The 15,036-nt window shown below is 50.5% G+C and overlaps 1 protein-coding gene across 4 annotated transcripts in view; it reads left to right on the top strand.

The window, feature by feature from the left end:
- The first annotated feature begins 8,374 nt into the window (after window positions 1–8,374).
- NFASC (neurofascin) overlaps window positions 8,375–15,036 on the top strand; it is a 160,260-nt gene continuing 153,598 nt past the window's right edge. For all 4 annotated transcript variants that reach the window (XM_081120684.1, XM_081120685.1, XM_081120683.1 and 1 more), the window contains exon 1: window positions 8,375–8,498. The gene's annotated coding sequence lies outside the window, so the exon portion shown is untranslated. The remainder of the gene's footprint in view (window positions 8,499–15,036) is intronic.

Here is a 15,036-nt window from a genome sequence, read left to right as displayed (position 1 = left end):
GTTCCAGGGCCTGTCCTGCTTCTTTGTTCCCTCCCGTGGTCACCCCGGCTAACCCTGCACGGCACGGACACGCCACTCTTATTGGTGGAGGGTCTCCCCGGAACAGCCACGGCGTGGGTGGCGAGATAGGTGTCATCACCCTCCTGACTCCCGCAGGGGTTCCACCTGGCCCCTCCCTGTGTCCCCTATGAGCTGGAAGACAGAGGAAAATTAACGTTGTGACCGTGCAGATGGCATTCCCCAGGGTCGATGTCTATCCTTGTCTCTTCTTCTCATGACATCCTCAAGCTCTTCTCCATTTGTTCCCATCTTATCTCCACCCGGAAGAATAAATAAGGACCTTAGGATAAAAAAGCCTCTCCACCAACTACACAGCTGAGCGAACAAATCCCCACCCCACTGCCCCACCACTAGGAAAGGAAGCAGTTCACACAAAGCTAAAAACCTAAAGTCTTAGCTCAGACAGCCATCAAAGTTTCCTTTTTACCTTCAAGTACATCTGCATTTGACTTAAGACATCTAGTGTGTTAAGGGCACCGACTCTGGATCCACACCACATGGGTTTGAATCTTCTGTCCGCCAGCTGAAGACCTTGGGCAAGGTCTGTTTGCAGCCTTGGTTTCGTCATGGCCATGATGTAATGTAAGAATGTTTAATAGAAATCAAGCTCTCAGACCAGGGACTGGCACACAGTGAGCACTACCTGTGTTAGCTATTATATTACTATAATATAAAAATGTATAAAATTACTTATGCTGCGTTACTAAACTTCTCCCACCCCATCTCTTTCCCCATCAAATGTGAGCAAAAGTGATGATCCCTCAGGATATGCCAGGTTCTAGAACCATCAGTACAGCACCGATGGCCCCATGTTGTAAAGCAAGGAAACAGGGAAAATTTGACCCTAGAGTAACTTCCACAGAAGTCCTTGTAGTGGGGTGTTTGCTGCCAACTGACCTCATTTCCTCCTGCACTGAGGCTAAAACCTATTGCCTGACACCAAAGCCCAAGCCATCCTTGCTTGACCATGGGCTTCTGTCATGGTCTCTTATTGACCTTGAATACCCTAAGGGTAAACATACTTTGACTAATCATTGAAGGAGCCTTCCCAAAACCAACATTTTGAAACATCCATTTTTATGTTCTAGGGCAATGCACCTTAGTAAAAGCAGGCAGATGAGGGATTTTCCTTTCTTTTGTAAGGTGGAAAAATGGACTATTTTAAATGCAGGCGGATAATTTTAGGAAAGCACAAATATGGAAGCTGAGGACCTAGGGACTAGTTCCCTTGTGCACATGCTTTTTGGAAAGCCTTCAGATATCTACAAGGACAGCCAGACCCCATTTTGAAGACTGCTGTTCTAAAGTGCAAGCCTTGAGTGCAGTAGGCAAGTGCTATATGTAAATTTATTTGTCTTGAAGAAGAAACAGCAGGATCAGATAGATAAGAAGCCCAGGGCAGGCTTGAGGAGCAGAGGGCAGTTTGCTTTGGCTGGAATTAAGGGTGTAAGAGAGGGAATCCTAGAATCGAGGCTGGAAAGGAAGGCTGGGCTCAAAGCACTGGAGGCTGGAACACCATACTCGGGTGTTTGGGCTTCCGCCTCACTCCACGGTGACTAAGTCTGAGTGGAGGCAGCAGCTGTGGGGCGATGGCAAGAACACTTTGTTGGAAATCAGAAGATCTGGGTTCAGTTTTGCCTTGATCACTGTGGGCCATCAGGAAGTCCCTCTGAAGCTTTGTGTCTTTGGTCAAGTTCCCTGGAAGCAGAGGCCGAGGCAGGGGTTGGGTGCATTTGACACACCGAGGCAGGGCTCCCAGACAGAGGGGATGTGGAAAGCAGGAGGGAGGGGAAGTTGCCAAGCCTGCCTGTCTCAGGTGAAACCCTTGGCCTGGCCCAGAGGGGCTCCGGGTGTAACTCACTCCATAGCATAGTGGTTCCCCAGGCAAGGGGCCAGGCTTTGTGCTCTGCATGAGTTGTCATTGGCCACTGCAGCCTGCAGGCATCTCGGGGAGACAGGGAGACCGCTCCTGCTAGTCCGAGTGGGCTCCAGAGGAGGACGGGTGGAGCCTTTGCTCTCACTGCAGCTGGGGATGGGAGCGCCCACCACTAAGTGGATACGCCCGGTTATCACCAGTGTCTCTGGTACCTGGCATCCGCTTCTTTATAACAGGTGTAGCACACTGACCTCTCTGAGACTGTTTTGGGAGCCATGAAACAAATTCTGAGCTGGGAAACTTCAAGAACAGGGATTTGAACGTGTGACGGAGTGGCTTCACAGCAACAGTGTGCTGGCGGCAGCCCAAGAGCTGATCGCTGCGTTGTCAGGAGCTTTGCAAGCTGGTCGTGAAACAAAGCCATTATCAGAAATTAAATTATGTAAGCTTACAATTAAGTAATTATATTAAAACAAGAGTAGGAAATCATCCAAAACTCATCATTTTCAATTATTCTACTACATTTTATTATCTATTTTTTAAAAATATTTCTTTATTGATTTCAGAGAGAGGAAAGGAAAGGGAGGGAAAGATTGAAACATCAATGATGAGAGTCATTGATTGGCTGCCTCTTGCACACCCCTTACTGGGGATCGAACCTGCAACCCGGGCATGTGCCCTGACTGGGAATGAAATGGCGATCTCCTGGATCCCAGGTAGACAATCAACCACTGAGCAACACCAGCCAGGCACATTTTACTATCTTGAGGTTATTTACGTCCATTGTACTGATATGGTGGAAATATTACGTAGTGGTGAGCTACTGTGTGTCTCTTCCCAACTCCACGATCAACAACCTCCTGTTGGTAAACTGGAAATTGACCACGGTGGGAGAATTTACACCACAGTAGCAGGAAAACCCTACACAACAAGGCTTCACTTTTTCCCAGTGAATCAACTGTTAAATATTAACCAGCACATGACTGGTTCAGACAGACTCATTCTCCCTCCCACCTCCCCACACAAAAACATCCACACAACAGTCAGATGCTTGTTCAAGAGAAAGTTCTCCCCGGGCAACAGGAGTAGATGAGAAGCTTTTGTTTGTTCTTAGAAGTTTAAAAGCTGGGTGTTCATAAGAGAAGAAACTACCTGGGGAGTTCCTCTCTCCTGCCCCCCACACCATTGCAGGTAGAATCCACACGGTCATGGCACCTGGTCCCTATAAAGCAGAAGGAGCTCATGGCCTGCGAAAGTTTGAATGATCTTACATTATAGCTGTTCACCAACTCATTAAAAATGCTCCTTGTGTCTGAGAGGGTCTGGCACGACTTACTTCAGCCCCGTTTCAATGAGGGCATGAACGATGAGAACTCATCACAGACCAGGAGGACAGCATCTCCCCCAGCTCCTAACACTTCAGAGCGGAAGGAGTTAGTTCATTTGAAGCCCGAGAGGGAGCAAGATTTAATTATCAAGGTATTTTTATAAGGCCATTGTTATTTCATAGACAATCTCTTTGTGTAAATGAACTCTTAGAGGACTCTTAAAAGGAAGCCTGCACAAACACTCATGAAATTGTGACAAATCTCCTGTATTTAGAAGTGCTCACCATCCCATCTGCCCAGTCAGGTCCACTCTCCTGGGTCCACCCACCCAGAGGAGGTGGGAGGCAGAGGCCTGGCCTCCCCTCGAGCTCAGGTATAAAGCTTACACACATGAAGTATAGACACTTATTTAAAACAGACACCTCCTCCTGCTCACCTCCCAGGTTCTGTGCTAATAAACTGGCATTAATAAGATAAACTAACTGGGGGCAGCAAAGCCCACGATCTACTTCTCAGCTGCTACATCCTGGCTCCCAGCTCATGCTGACCCTGGCAGCCACAGGGAATTATATGGGGGAAGGGATGAAATGGAATAGGACAGAAACAGAGGAGCCTGAGGTCCAGGGCCCCTAGCTTGCTGCAAAGTGCAGGTGACGCCTCCTCCACTGTCCCTGCATGCCGGGTCTGGTCCAGTGCACAAGGAGGCATCCTTAACCATTTGGACTTAGAGTTCCATTCCCAGAATGGAAAGGACCCACAAGGTACATTTTCTTGATAGAAAACCCAGACCCATAGTCGAAAAGTATTTATACCTTGCTGTGTGCAAGAGGCACTGTCAGAAAGATAATTTGGAAGCTGAAGCGTTGCAATGGATAAGACATTTCAGTGGTTTACGGAAAATGGCAGGAAATACCATGTAAATCTCATCTTACCCAGAAAACAGTGGCTGCCACGTTAGAGGCCTTCTGTGGTTGCCGCATGAAGACAAATATTTTCCTTGGCTGCATTTCAATAGCCAGCATGATTATTTCTGTCTAATATGTTTATTTATCCAAGAAATAATTCTGGCAAAGTCACATCCATTTCCAGTATAAGAAGGGAAACATTACTTTTTAAGCTACAAGGACACTAAACCTCTTTTTGTTTCCTTCTTTGGCCTGTTCAAGCTTCATGTATTTGACAATACCTGCTTTCTCCATTGGCCTGCACTTACTTACCAAAGGAGTGTTCCTCACAGTGGCTTCGAGATGTTCTTGTGCCCGTCTTAGACCACAGGTGCCAGCAGCCAGCTCAGCACCACACACGCAGAGGCACTTCGCTCGCACAGGACGCTCTGCACCGCTGCGCAGGCCTGGCACTGCCCAGCTCCACATGGACCAGTCATACCACAGCCCAGCGCTGTTCAATAGAAGCTTCTGCCACGATGGAGTGTTTTTCAGTCCGTGTCATCCAGTAGCAGCTAGCCACCAGAAATGTGGCTGGTGTCACTGAAGAACTGAATTTGTCATTGTAGTTAATTTAAATAGACACACGAGGCTAGTGGCTGCCATCACCAGACAGTACAGTCCATGTTCATAGCAGCTCTGCTTTTTTCATACATTCATTCACTTCTTTGACAAATATTTATGGAGTTTGAGCTCTGAGCAGTGTGCTGTGCCAGGCTCTGTGGATACAGGATTCCCTGCTCTCAGGAAGCATGCAGTCGAGTTGGGGAGACATGCCTGTAGAGAAACCCCAAGTGCTCAGGGAGCATTTATCCTGTGCATGGCTACTCGGATGTGAGGCTGGGTCTGGTCGAGGAAGACATTTTTTCCCACAGGAATGTCTAAACTGAGTCTTAAAATAGGATACTGTACGCCACAAAGATAAAGTGAAGAGAGGTTTCAGGGAAAGAGATTGTCTCAGCCATTTGATTATGGTGATACGAACGCCTTTGTGGTTAGCAGTGCAGTCACTTTCAAGACTATTTGCACAAATGTGTTTAAAAGAAAAAGCTCATTGACAAAGATTTTCTAAATGCCAGGATTCCCAGCTGGGGACGGGTCTTATTCATTCCTGTTTGGTTTGAAAAACCACACACTGCCACGCTTCTCCACTGCACAGATATCACATCGTGTCTGACCACTGTCCCCCAGACGGGCTACACCGAGCATCCTGTGTGTAGACGTCGTTGTGACCCCTGCTAGGGTTTCTGCAGGCTGGATTCTCAGAGGTGGCATTGACAGGTCAAAGGGTACATTCAAAGCCTTAACGGGATTTCCAAATTGCTCTCTCAAAAGGCTATAAGAAATTAAACCTCCACCAAAAGTGTGTGAAACTGCCTGTTTCCCTGCACCTTCTGGTGACCATGTGGAGGAGCATGGCTTGGAAGGTATAACAGACACTGGGGGCCTGGCCCTGTACCTCAGCATTTGCTGTCCCAGTGCATGCCCGGTGTCCTTTGCAGCATCCAAGACTCAGTGCCTGGGGGCTTTCTCTGGGCCTGAGCCCAAGATAAGGCAGGCAGGGCTTGTGAAATTTGGTTGGGTGCCATGAGATGCTGGGGAATGTAAAAATCACTGGTGCCTTGCCATTTGCCACAACAGAGGGACACAGTGAGGGAGGTTTCAGGTCCAGGGTCAGCAGAGCCCATGCCGGCTGGGGTTTGAGCCAGAACTAGAGATAAAAACTAGGAAGATAAGGAAGCAGGAAGGCAAGATCAGTGTCTGGAAAGAAAAAAGCGACCTGTAGGCCTGCACTGGCCGAGGCTGCCTGGTCTCAGATCCACTGCCGGCAGGGGGTGCCCCTCCCCTGATCAGGACAGGCCAGCAGCTGGGGGCACCCCTGTCTCTCCACCCTGCAGGCCCCTGCAGGCCCTGCATTTCCCTAAGACACAGACATAACTTCTTTACACTTGAGTTCCAGTTCAGTTTTAACCATCAAATCACTGTTTAATCTTTTATCCTTCTAGACTTCAGTTTTTTTAGCTTTTAAATGGTACTTTTTACAAAGAAATCAAAGGCAAATAAGTCAGTTTCCCAAGTTCACCCAGCTCTGACATGGTGGAGGTGGGATTGGAACCCCAGCAAGCTGCCTCTAGAGTGGATGGCATAAATGCTAAGCATTACTACCTATAAAATATCTACCTCCTAGTGCTGTGAAAAGCAAGTGAATGATATATACAAGAAAACCAGTAGCTGACATACTATAGGTGCTTAGAAAAAACCCCCACTATTTTCTTTACCCCACAGAGGCAGCCACAGTTGCATACTCCCAGTAAGGAGAGTAAGGGGATCCTGCCCTGGGTCCAGGCCTGAGGGGCCCTAGAACTTTGAAGCACGTTCCTGTAATTTTTCTAAGTGTCCCCTCCTCCAGTGCCTGGGACTGGCTGAGGCCAGTGGTGCCATCTGGGCAGGGCTCCCCAGTTTCCAGATTCTTCCCTTCAGAGAATTTTCTAATCCTTTACACTCCCTCCTATCTCTCTCTAGACACCACCAGAAGCTCCAGGACTGGCTGATGTGAGGTCATCACAAGGCCTTGTGGTCAGGACAGGCTCCAGGAGGGTGTACTATTTTGTTCATGTGCTGTTTCATCCACAGGATTGTGTACAATCAAGCTGCCAGAATGATGCTGAGACAAGATTTTGAGTGAAATAAAATGGTTTGTATAAACCGGGACCATGCAAAAACTTTTGCCCAGAACCCCTGGCACCTATGAGTAGCTATCCTGGTCTGCCATATGCTCCTTTCCCCCTTTCCCATGGCATAGTCTTTGCCCATTCGCTGTAATTGTTGGTCTCAAAGCACCTAACTGAAAAGTGGATGATTTTATCTATCATTATTAGTCATTCATTCCTTCAGCAAGTATTTATTGAACATGTTATGTTTAAGGACTGGGGAAAGCACGGGAACATGATGCATTCCTGCTCTTCCAGAGCTCACAGGCTGGAGGGGAGACAGAGAGGCAGGCAGGTGGGTGCAGCTCAGCTAAGGTGGTGTCGGGGCAGGCTCTGTGTGAGCACAGAGAAGGCTTAATGTGGCCTTGAATGAGACCTCAGAGGGGGGCTGCTGAGGGAACTATGCCTGAAGTTCTACCCCGATCCAGGTCCTTTCACTGTTTCAGGTAATAAGTGAGCTCAGGTCTCTGCCTGTGCACGTTAGCCAGGGCCTCAGGTATCCTCCATGTCTGAGCTACAAGGGACCAAAAGGGATCATCCAATCAACTCTTTATTGTGCAGTTGGGGAAACTGAGGCTCATAGAGAAGTGTCTTGCTCATGTGAGCCGTTAGTCAGCCAGCCAGGACTAGCACTTGGATCTCCCGTCTCTCAGACCTTGGTTTCTTCCAAGTAACTCAAGTATGGGACAAGGCCTGAACCCCTTGGGGCAGAGGAACCCCCCTTTTTTGTTTTGTTAATCCTCAGCTGAGGATATTTTTTCCATTGCTTTTCAGAGAGATTGGAAAGGACTGAGGGAGAGAGATTGCTAGATAGAGTCAATGTGAGAGATGGACACATGGACTGGTTGCCTCCTGCATAAGCCCCGACCCACGGGGGGGGGGCAAACCCGCAGCCCAGGCACCTGCCTTGACCGGAAATTGAACCTTGAGACCCTTTGGTGCTCTAACAACCGAGCCACACCGACCAGGGCTAAACCTCCCATTTTTAAAGGGCCATTCTTCCCCCAGCAGGTGTCACAACCTCTCTCACATCCCCAATTTGGGATCCAAAACTCTTCAATCGACAAACATTCCTGGAGAGTCTACCATAAGCAGGTCTCCCTAGGAAGACAAATGTCTGTCCCCCAAACTCACAATCTGATGGTGGAGGGGCATATACAGGGCAAACACGTGACCCGCCGGGGCTTCGGGGTATTTCCTCCCGTGCGCTCCGCGCGAAGCAGGCGCTCAGCGCTCGGACACGGCCGCCGACTGGGATCGTTTTCAAAGCGGGGCCGCAGAAAGGCCGCGGGTCGCGGAGAAGAGAAAGGAGGCGCTTCTCCGGCCCCTCCAGACGCCCGGGCGGGGACGCGCCGCAGCATCCCCCCGCCCGCGTCCATCCCGCTCGCGCGCGCAGGGAGTGGCGCGGGGGCGCGCACGCAAGGGGCCGGGGCGCGCGTCGCCGGGGCCGCGCGCGGGCCGGTCTCTGCCCTAATGCGGCGGCTGGCGGCGAGAGGCGCTGCAGGGGACGCGGGGGCAGTGGCCGCGCCGGCGGCGGACCGCGCGTGCTGCGCCCAGGGCCCGAGCCCAGCCTTTGGAGGTAGGTGAGCCCGGACACCGGGAAGATGGGGTTGGGGGCGCCACGGGGATCATGGAAGCCTCGCTAGCCACTACCCCCGCTTTCCCGCCCTCCCCTTTCCGCCTCTATCCCCGGACCTGTCCCCATCCCCCTCCGTCCACATCCCGACCTTTCTCTCCACCTCGTCACCTGCCCTCAATCCATCCTGCTCTGTCCCTATCTGCCCCCCACTCCCATCCAGCTCCGACCCCCTGCACACCCCACACCCTCTCTATCTGATGGGCCGCATCCCTTTCCCCTCCCCGCACCCTCCCCCTCCTTCCCCTTTCCTCTGCCCGTCCCCACGAGCCCTGCCCTGATACCTCTGCTTACTTCCAGTCCCACTTCGCATGACCCTCCATCCCCTCTGTTTTTCCTACCCTGTGCATCAGGCGCTCTCCTGGCCTTCTCTGCTCTCCTCCCCACCGCATACCCCCGTCACTCTGTGTGCCTGTCTCCCCAGCTCCCTCACAGCCCTCTCCAGGTCCCCTCTGCACACCCTGCCCCAGCCCCTTCCCAGCTGCTTCCTAGTCCCTCTCAGGACCCCCGTCTTCTCCTCCTGGCTGCTTCCGCCCTGCCCTCCATCACCTTCCCCACCTGCCCTTCTTGGTGATAGCTGTAGCCACAGGGCTTGTGCTGAGCCTTCCGCCTGCCCCTGGGCCCTCCTTCCCTGCTTGGGGAGGCCTCCGGCTCTGCAGGCCCCATGCACTTGCTGTTGCCACTTACAACCTCTTTCTACATGTTTGATCCTGTTCATGGCTTGGAGGCAAAGGATGCTTGGGGTTGGTAGGCCTCTCCCATGTTCTCTTCCCTTAGCTGTTCAGGTTTGTTTCCTAGATGGACTGGGGGAGGGGGTGCTAAACATAGGGAGACTAGGATGGGGAAGAGGTGGGGTCCGAGGAATGGCAGGGTAGCCTCTTCCTGGTGTTGTTCCGAGCCCTGGGATGCAAAGGCTTGGATGAGGAGCCCCTGGAGGGTTGGGGAATTTGGGATTTTAGAGAGGATTCTTCCTCAGCCTCCAAGTCAGCACTTTGGCATCAGGAGCTGTCATGAGTGTGGCCAATGGGCTGGGCTGAGAGTGGGCAGAGTGCTGAATCACCTAGACTCGTCCCCACCGCAGCCCCTCTCCTGCCCGGCCTCAGCCAGGTGCTGTTCCTGATTCCTTCTTGGCATTTGGCAGTGGTGTGTATGTGTGTTGGGCAGAGGTGCCTCTCCCTCGGTCTGGAGAAGTGGAGGAGAGTGCCTCTTTTCTGTCTGTCTGTCTCCGTGGGATGAGGACCTGGTGTGTCTTCTCTACCCTTGGCACTGTGGTGAGCCCCGCTGGGCCTTAATCAAATCTTCAGCAAAGGCAGACTTGCAGGGTGAGAGTGGAATTGTTTGGGGCCAGAGCTGGCAAGTTCAGAACCCATTAAACTTGAGACTTAAGTGAGAGAAGCCCAAGGAAAATGTGTGTGGAAAGAGGAAGGCCCTGGGGAGAGGGGCATACCAGCTATGGGAGTGGGGGCAGAGAGAAGAAGGCAGGCAGAGACCTGTCCTCCCCTGGTTTGGGGATGCGTGGATCTGATGGAATTGTATTACAGGAAGAATTGAAGGAGATGAGTTGGGGATGGGTGGGGGTCTGCTACGCATCTAGTACTTTCTACCTTTTGTTTTGACTGAGCTGGCACTTCTGAGAGTAATTTCTCCCGCTTAAGTGTCTTTGGATTCAGCTGAGTATGTGTGTGTGTCTGTGTGTGCGTGTGGAGAGGGAGAGTGAAAATAACACAAATGAGGAAAGAGACAGCTACAGTTAGCCCCACAAATTGTATTTGCCCCGGGAAACAGGGAGTGGCAGCCCAATTTCTGTCTTTGGGACCTCAGCTAAAACCCCGAGGCTTAAATTGGAGGTTAAGAGCAAATCGCTGTCCCTTGGCCGCCGGCTCCCTCACTTTACAAATCTGAGGGGTTGGACTCAGCGCCTGTGCCGCAGCTCTGAGCAGGACTCGGGGGGCGGGCAGTGCCTGGCAGGGGGCACTGGGCGGGGGTGCGGCGCCCTCTTGCGCCCCTCCCATCAGAACGGGGGTGGGACAGGAAGCTTCCCCTGGCATTTCCTGGTCCAGGAGGAGGCATCACCTGGAGCCATCCTCGAGAGCTGATTGGACTAAGGCTCTGCCGCTGAAGTGCCCGACGGGCTCAGGCTAAGTGGGGGATTCAGATAACAGCGCACCTTTTTCCTAGTTTTGGGAAGTGAATCTCAGCCCATGAGCCTTGTTTGGGATCATGAAGGCTGCACGGAGATACACCGAGGACTCAAAGAGGAGCCAGCTCTCCAGAGAGCTCCCTGTTGGCTGGTCTTTCGGGGACACATTGAGGAGGTGGCTGGTATCTGGGGGGTGAGTGCTGGCTTTGGGTACCTAAGGGGGGGGAGGCCCAGAAGAGGGTCCTGTTTCTGCAGTGACTGAGGATCAAGCCTCCGTCACCCTGGTGTTGCAACTTGTTTCCTTCCCCTGGCATCAGTCTCCTCCAAGACCATCCAAGAGCTGGGTGTGAGGATCGTCGCTTAGTCTTGAAAAAGAAATTCTTAGAAAACCGGAAGGGGAGAGGCCTCGAGGAGGAGGGGAGAAGGAAGTGAGGGGAACTTAAGGCTGCTCACATGCTTATTCCTTTAACAGATGTTAATTAAACCCTACAGTGTGCTGCTCCGCTGGGTGCTGGGATCCTAGAGGTGATAAGTAAGGCAGGGCTGGGTCTCTCGGAGCTCCCAGGGTAACAGGAAAGGGAGGCGAGTCACCGGACAGATAACATGGACAAGCTTGAGTGAGAATATCCGACGGGGTGGACAGGGGTGCTGAACGGCGCACCTTTCTCTCCAGTGGTGTTAGCCCCCTGTCCTCCACAGCTGCGAGGGGGCTGGGTTGATGCTACCCTGAGTTGTCCGTAGGAGCTGGCTCTGAAGTGGACTGTGAGGGAAAAGGTAGAGGAGAAGGTGAGATGAAAGATGTTACCAGATGCCTGGCTTGAAGGGGAAGGAAGGGGGTGTTCTTTGTGCAGCACCCTGCTGGGTGATGCCTCAGCCTGAAGGGAGGGCCCATAGGGAACTCTGGGGCAAGATCGGGGCTATTCACCTGGTCCATTCCTGTTTCCTGATCACTTGTATTTGAGGGGAAAGTGTGGTCAGGGATGTACTTAGAATGGCAGTGAGTCAGGAGAGAGGCCCAGTGCCTGCCCCCGGGAAGCTCCTGTCCGGTGGGGAAATAGCAAGTCATGCACAGGTCTGTGCTCAGAAACAGGGAATGAAAATATTGTGAGCTCTGACGTGGGTGGAAGGGCCTTGGAGTTCTGGGGAGGTGAGAGTCAGGTGGGAATCATCAGACAAGTCCAGATGGGGGTGCTTAATGGTGAACAGGGGAGATCCTTAGAAGGCATACACTTGAGCAGGGGTCACCATGAACATCATAGCTGAACTGGGAAAGAGCTGAGGATAGAGACACCCGGCCTCATGTTCTGAGGACCCCTCTTCTTCCCCATACACTTAGTTTAGTTTAGTTCCTTTCATTAGTATGTCCTGAGCCTTTGGGTATAACCCAGGAACTCTGCTAGGTGTTGGGCATGTAAGTCACTTTGAGATACTGAAATAGAAAATTAAGTCAGTACAAGATGATAGATGTTATACAGAATATAAAATAACAGGTTAGATGGGTTCCTGGCGTTGAGGTACATGGCTGAGGGGCCATGCTGGATAGTAGGACCTGGAGTGATTGCACCAAACTCTTTGGATAAATCCCTGCTTTGACTAGAGCAGCTTGATGTTAAAGTTTTGAGCATTTACTCAACATGCCCAGCTAGGGCCAAGCCTAGCTACGAGGACAGGTACTAGATGCTTATGGCCTGGTCCTTGGGACTGCAGGGGAGGGCTCTGGGAGCTAATGGCTACGCTGGGTGCTTGAGTAGGCACATCTGCAGTTTTGCTGACCTGGGGCATTAGTCAGACTGTGCCAGCCAGCTAGAGAACTCCTGAACCACCCTCCTTTTATTAGGTCTTGAGGCAAGCCAGGAAAAATTAAAGTGGCATAATGAAACAGTTATCATTATAGAGTGCTTACTGTATGCTAGGCAGCTCCTGTGCTTTATATACATCATCTCATTTAATCTTCATAGGGGTTAACCTTACATAAAGAAATGTTAGGATCCTGGTTTTACAGATAAGGAAACAGACTCAGAGAAGTTATTCATTTAAGGGTGTAGAAAAGCTAGAATTTAAACCTATATTTGTTTGATGTCAAAGCTCCTCTCCTATGTATTATACTGAGCTCCCCTCCCTGGTGGAAAAATAAAGAACTGGGGTGTTCTTTATTTATCTATTTGTACATGGCTCTCTAGAAAAATCTGTTGGGAGGGCTTGGTTATCATGCATTTTTGAGGACCTACTATGTTCTTCTGAAGGATTCAAAATGTGGTTAGTGCTTTCAAGTAGGGGAGAGAAGACAGAAACATGCGAAATTGCTTAGGAATAGTACAGGACAGTGTCTAGTTGTCTTCAGACCCTGGGCAGTAAAATTTCTAAAGAAGGAATGACCCCTCAGTATGGCCATTGGAGTCAGGCACAGTAGAAACTGCTCACCCTTGAGGTTAGACAGACCTACACTCAAACTTTGGTACTTCTGCTTACTAGCTGAGGAGCTGTAGTTCCCAGTCTGTAAAATGGGGATAGTAATGTGAACCTTGCAGAGATATTATAAGGATTAAACGCAATAACGTAGTGAAGGTCCCAGCACTACCAGCAGTCCTAGCTGATAGTAAGTACTTATCAATTGCTAGCTGCTATGCACAGAAGAGGTGGGAATGGAGCTGAGCCTTGAAAACCTGGTAAAATTTTGATATGGAGGGAAGAGGAGGGTATTTTAGATGAGGGAACCCTTCTGGTGTATAAGCAAAAACTTGGTGGGTTCAGCATCTCTGGAAAAGAAGTGACCTGCCATATCTGTCTGCTCTCCCCAGGTTCCTGCAGTAAAGTCTTACAGAAAAGGTCGTCATCATGAAGACATGAGGGCCTGTTTCTACTTCCGGCCCCATCATGAACAGAACTTAAATGTATTTCTTTGTAAAACTAAAAGATTGCTGAAAGCCTCTTGTCCCAGAAACCCATGTCTCTGGAATTGATGTTATTGATTAATTTCTCTTGCTGTCTTTCCTCTCCCAATTGCCATGCCATGAAAAAGCTGGAGTGCCTGGGGCCTGGTGGGGTCATCCCCTGGGCTTGTTCCATCCCCTCTGACTCCTGCAGCTCCTCTCCTCTGGGAAGCAACTGTTTGAGCATCTGTTTTCTCTTCCCTCACCTGCTCTTGCTCGCTCTTCCCCTCCTGGGCTGGGCCAGCCCCTCCGGAGAGGCCTCCCTGGCAGCCCCTCTCCCTATCATTATGATGCTAATCATGTTGTTAATTTTTCTGAGATGCAGAGAGAAAGCCCCAATCTGTTTAATGAATTTAATTAGAGAGGGGCTTGGAGGGCGTCTGAACCTCTTACCAGGATCACAATAAACAGAGTTAAGGAGATAAACAGCCTGGGATCAGCAGCTCAGGGGTAGGAAGGGGGGTTTCTATCTCGGTCCTAGAATGAGGAAGCCTGGCGCCCAGAGTTGGAAGAAGGCTGTGGCAGCCGTTGTTGATCTGATGAACCCCCTTTTGGGCTGTTTCTACCTGTCCCATGCAGCCCATGTTCTTTACTTCACACCTAGTTTTGCCCTTGGGTGGCATATGACCCTCTGGAGAAGATCTTACCATTCCTATCATCATCACCAAGCATTTATTGAGCTCCTGCTGTGTGGGTAAGGGGTACTGTCTGGAGCAGTGTGGGGGCTATGAGACCCTGTCTGTGTCCTATACGAGAAATATTTGCTTATTCCAGACAGTAAATGCTAGAAGGTTGACCGGAGATTATGTTCGGCTTGGGTGATCTGGAAAAGCCTCTTGCAAGAGAAAGTACTTGAAGTGGATCTGAGACATGAAGACTTAATAATAATAATAATAAAGATTTAATAATCAGCCCTGGCCAGTGTGGCTCAGTGTTAGAGAGTTGGCCCATGGACCAAAGAGTCAAGGGTTCGATTTCTGGTCAAGGGCAAGTACCTGAATTGCAGGTTCAGTCCCCAGCCCAGGTCAGGGCATATTTGGGAGGCAACCAATCTATGTGTCTCTCACATCAATGTTTCTCTCTTTCCTCTCTTTCTGTCTTCTCCCTCCCTTCCACTCTCTCTAAAAATCAATGGAAAAAATATTCTTGGGTGAGGATTAACAATAAATAAGTAAATAAGTAAATTAAATAGATTTAATAATCAGAACAACTGGAGGAAGAGCAGATGCAAAGGCAGGAATGTGTAGGGGATCTTTGAATCACAATGAATAAATGATATGGCTTGGATGGTGGGTGCATGTAATTCAGTAGTGGGGATATGTCTGGAGCAGTGTAATCAGACACAGTCATAACGGAACCTGGGCACTGGAGTCTACTATCCCACCGTGGTTGTGCTGGGGTCTCCCTGCTT

Source organism: Miniopterus schreibersii (genome assembly GCF_964146895.1).
Source record: "Miniopterus schreibersii genome assembly, chromosome: 19".
Classification (NCBI taxonomy): domain Eukaryota; kingdom Metazoa; phylum Chordata; class Mammalia; order Chiroptera; family Miniopteridae; genus Miniopterus; species Miniopterus schreibersii.
Note: the sequence above shows the minus strand (reverse complement) of the source record. Positions and strands in the feature narration are given on the sequence as shown.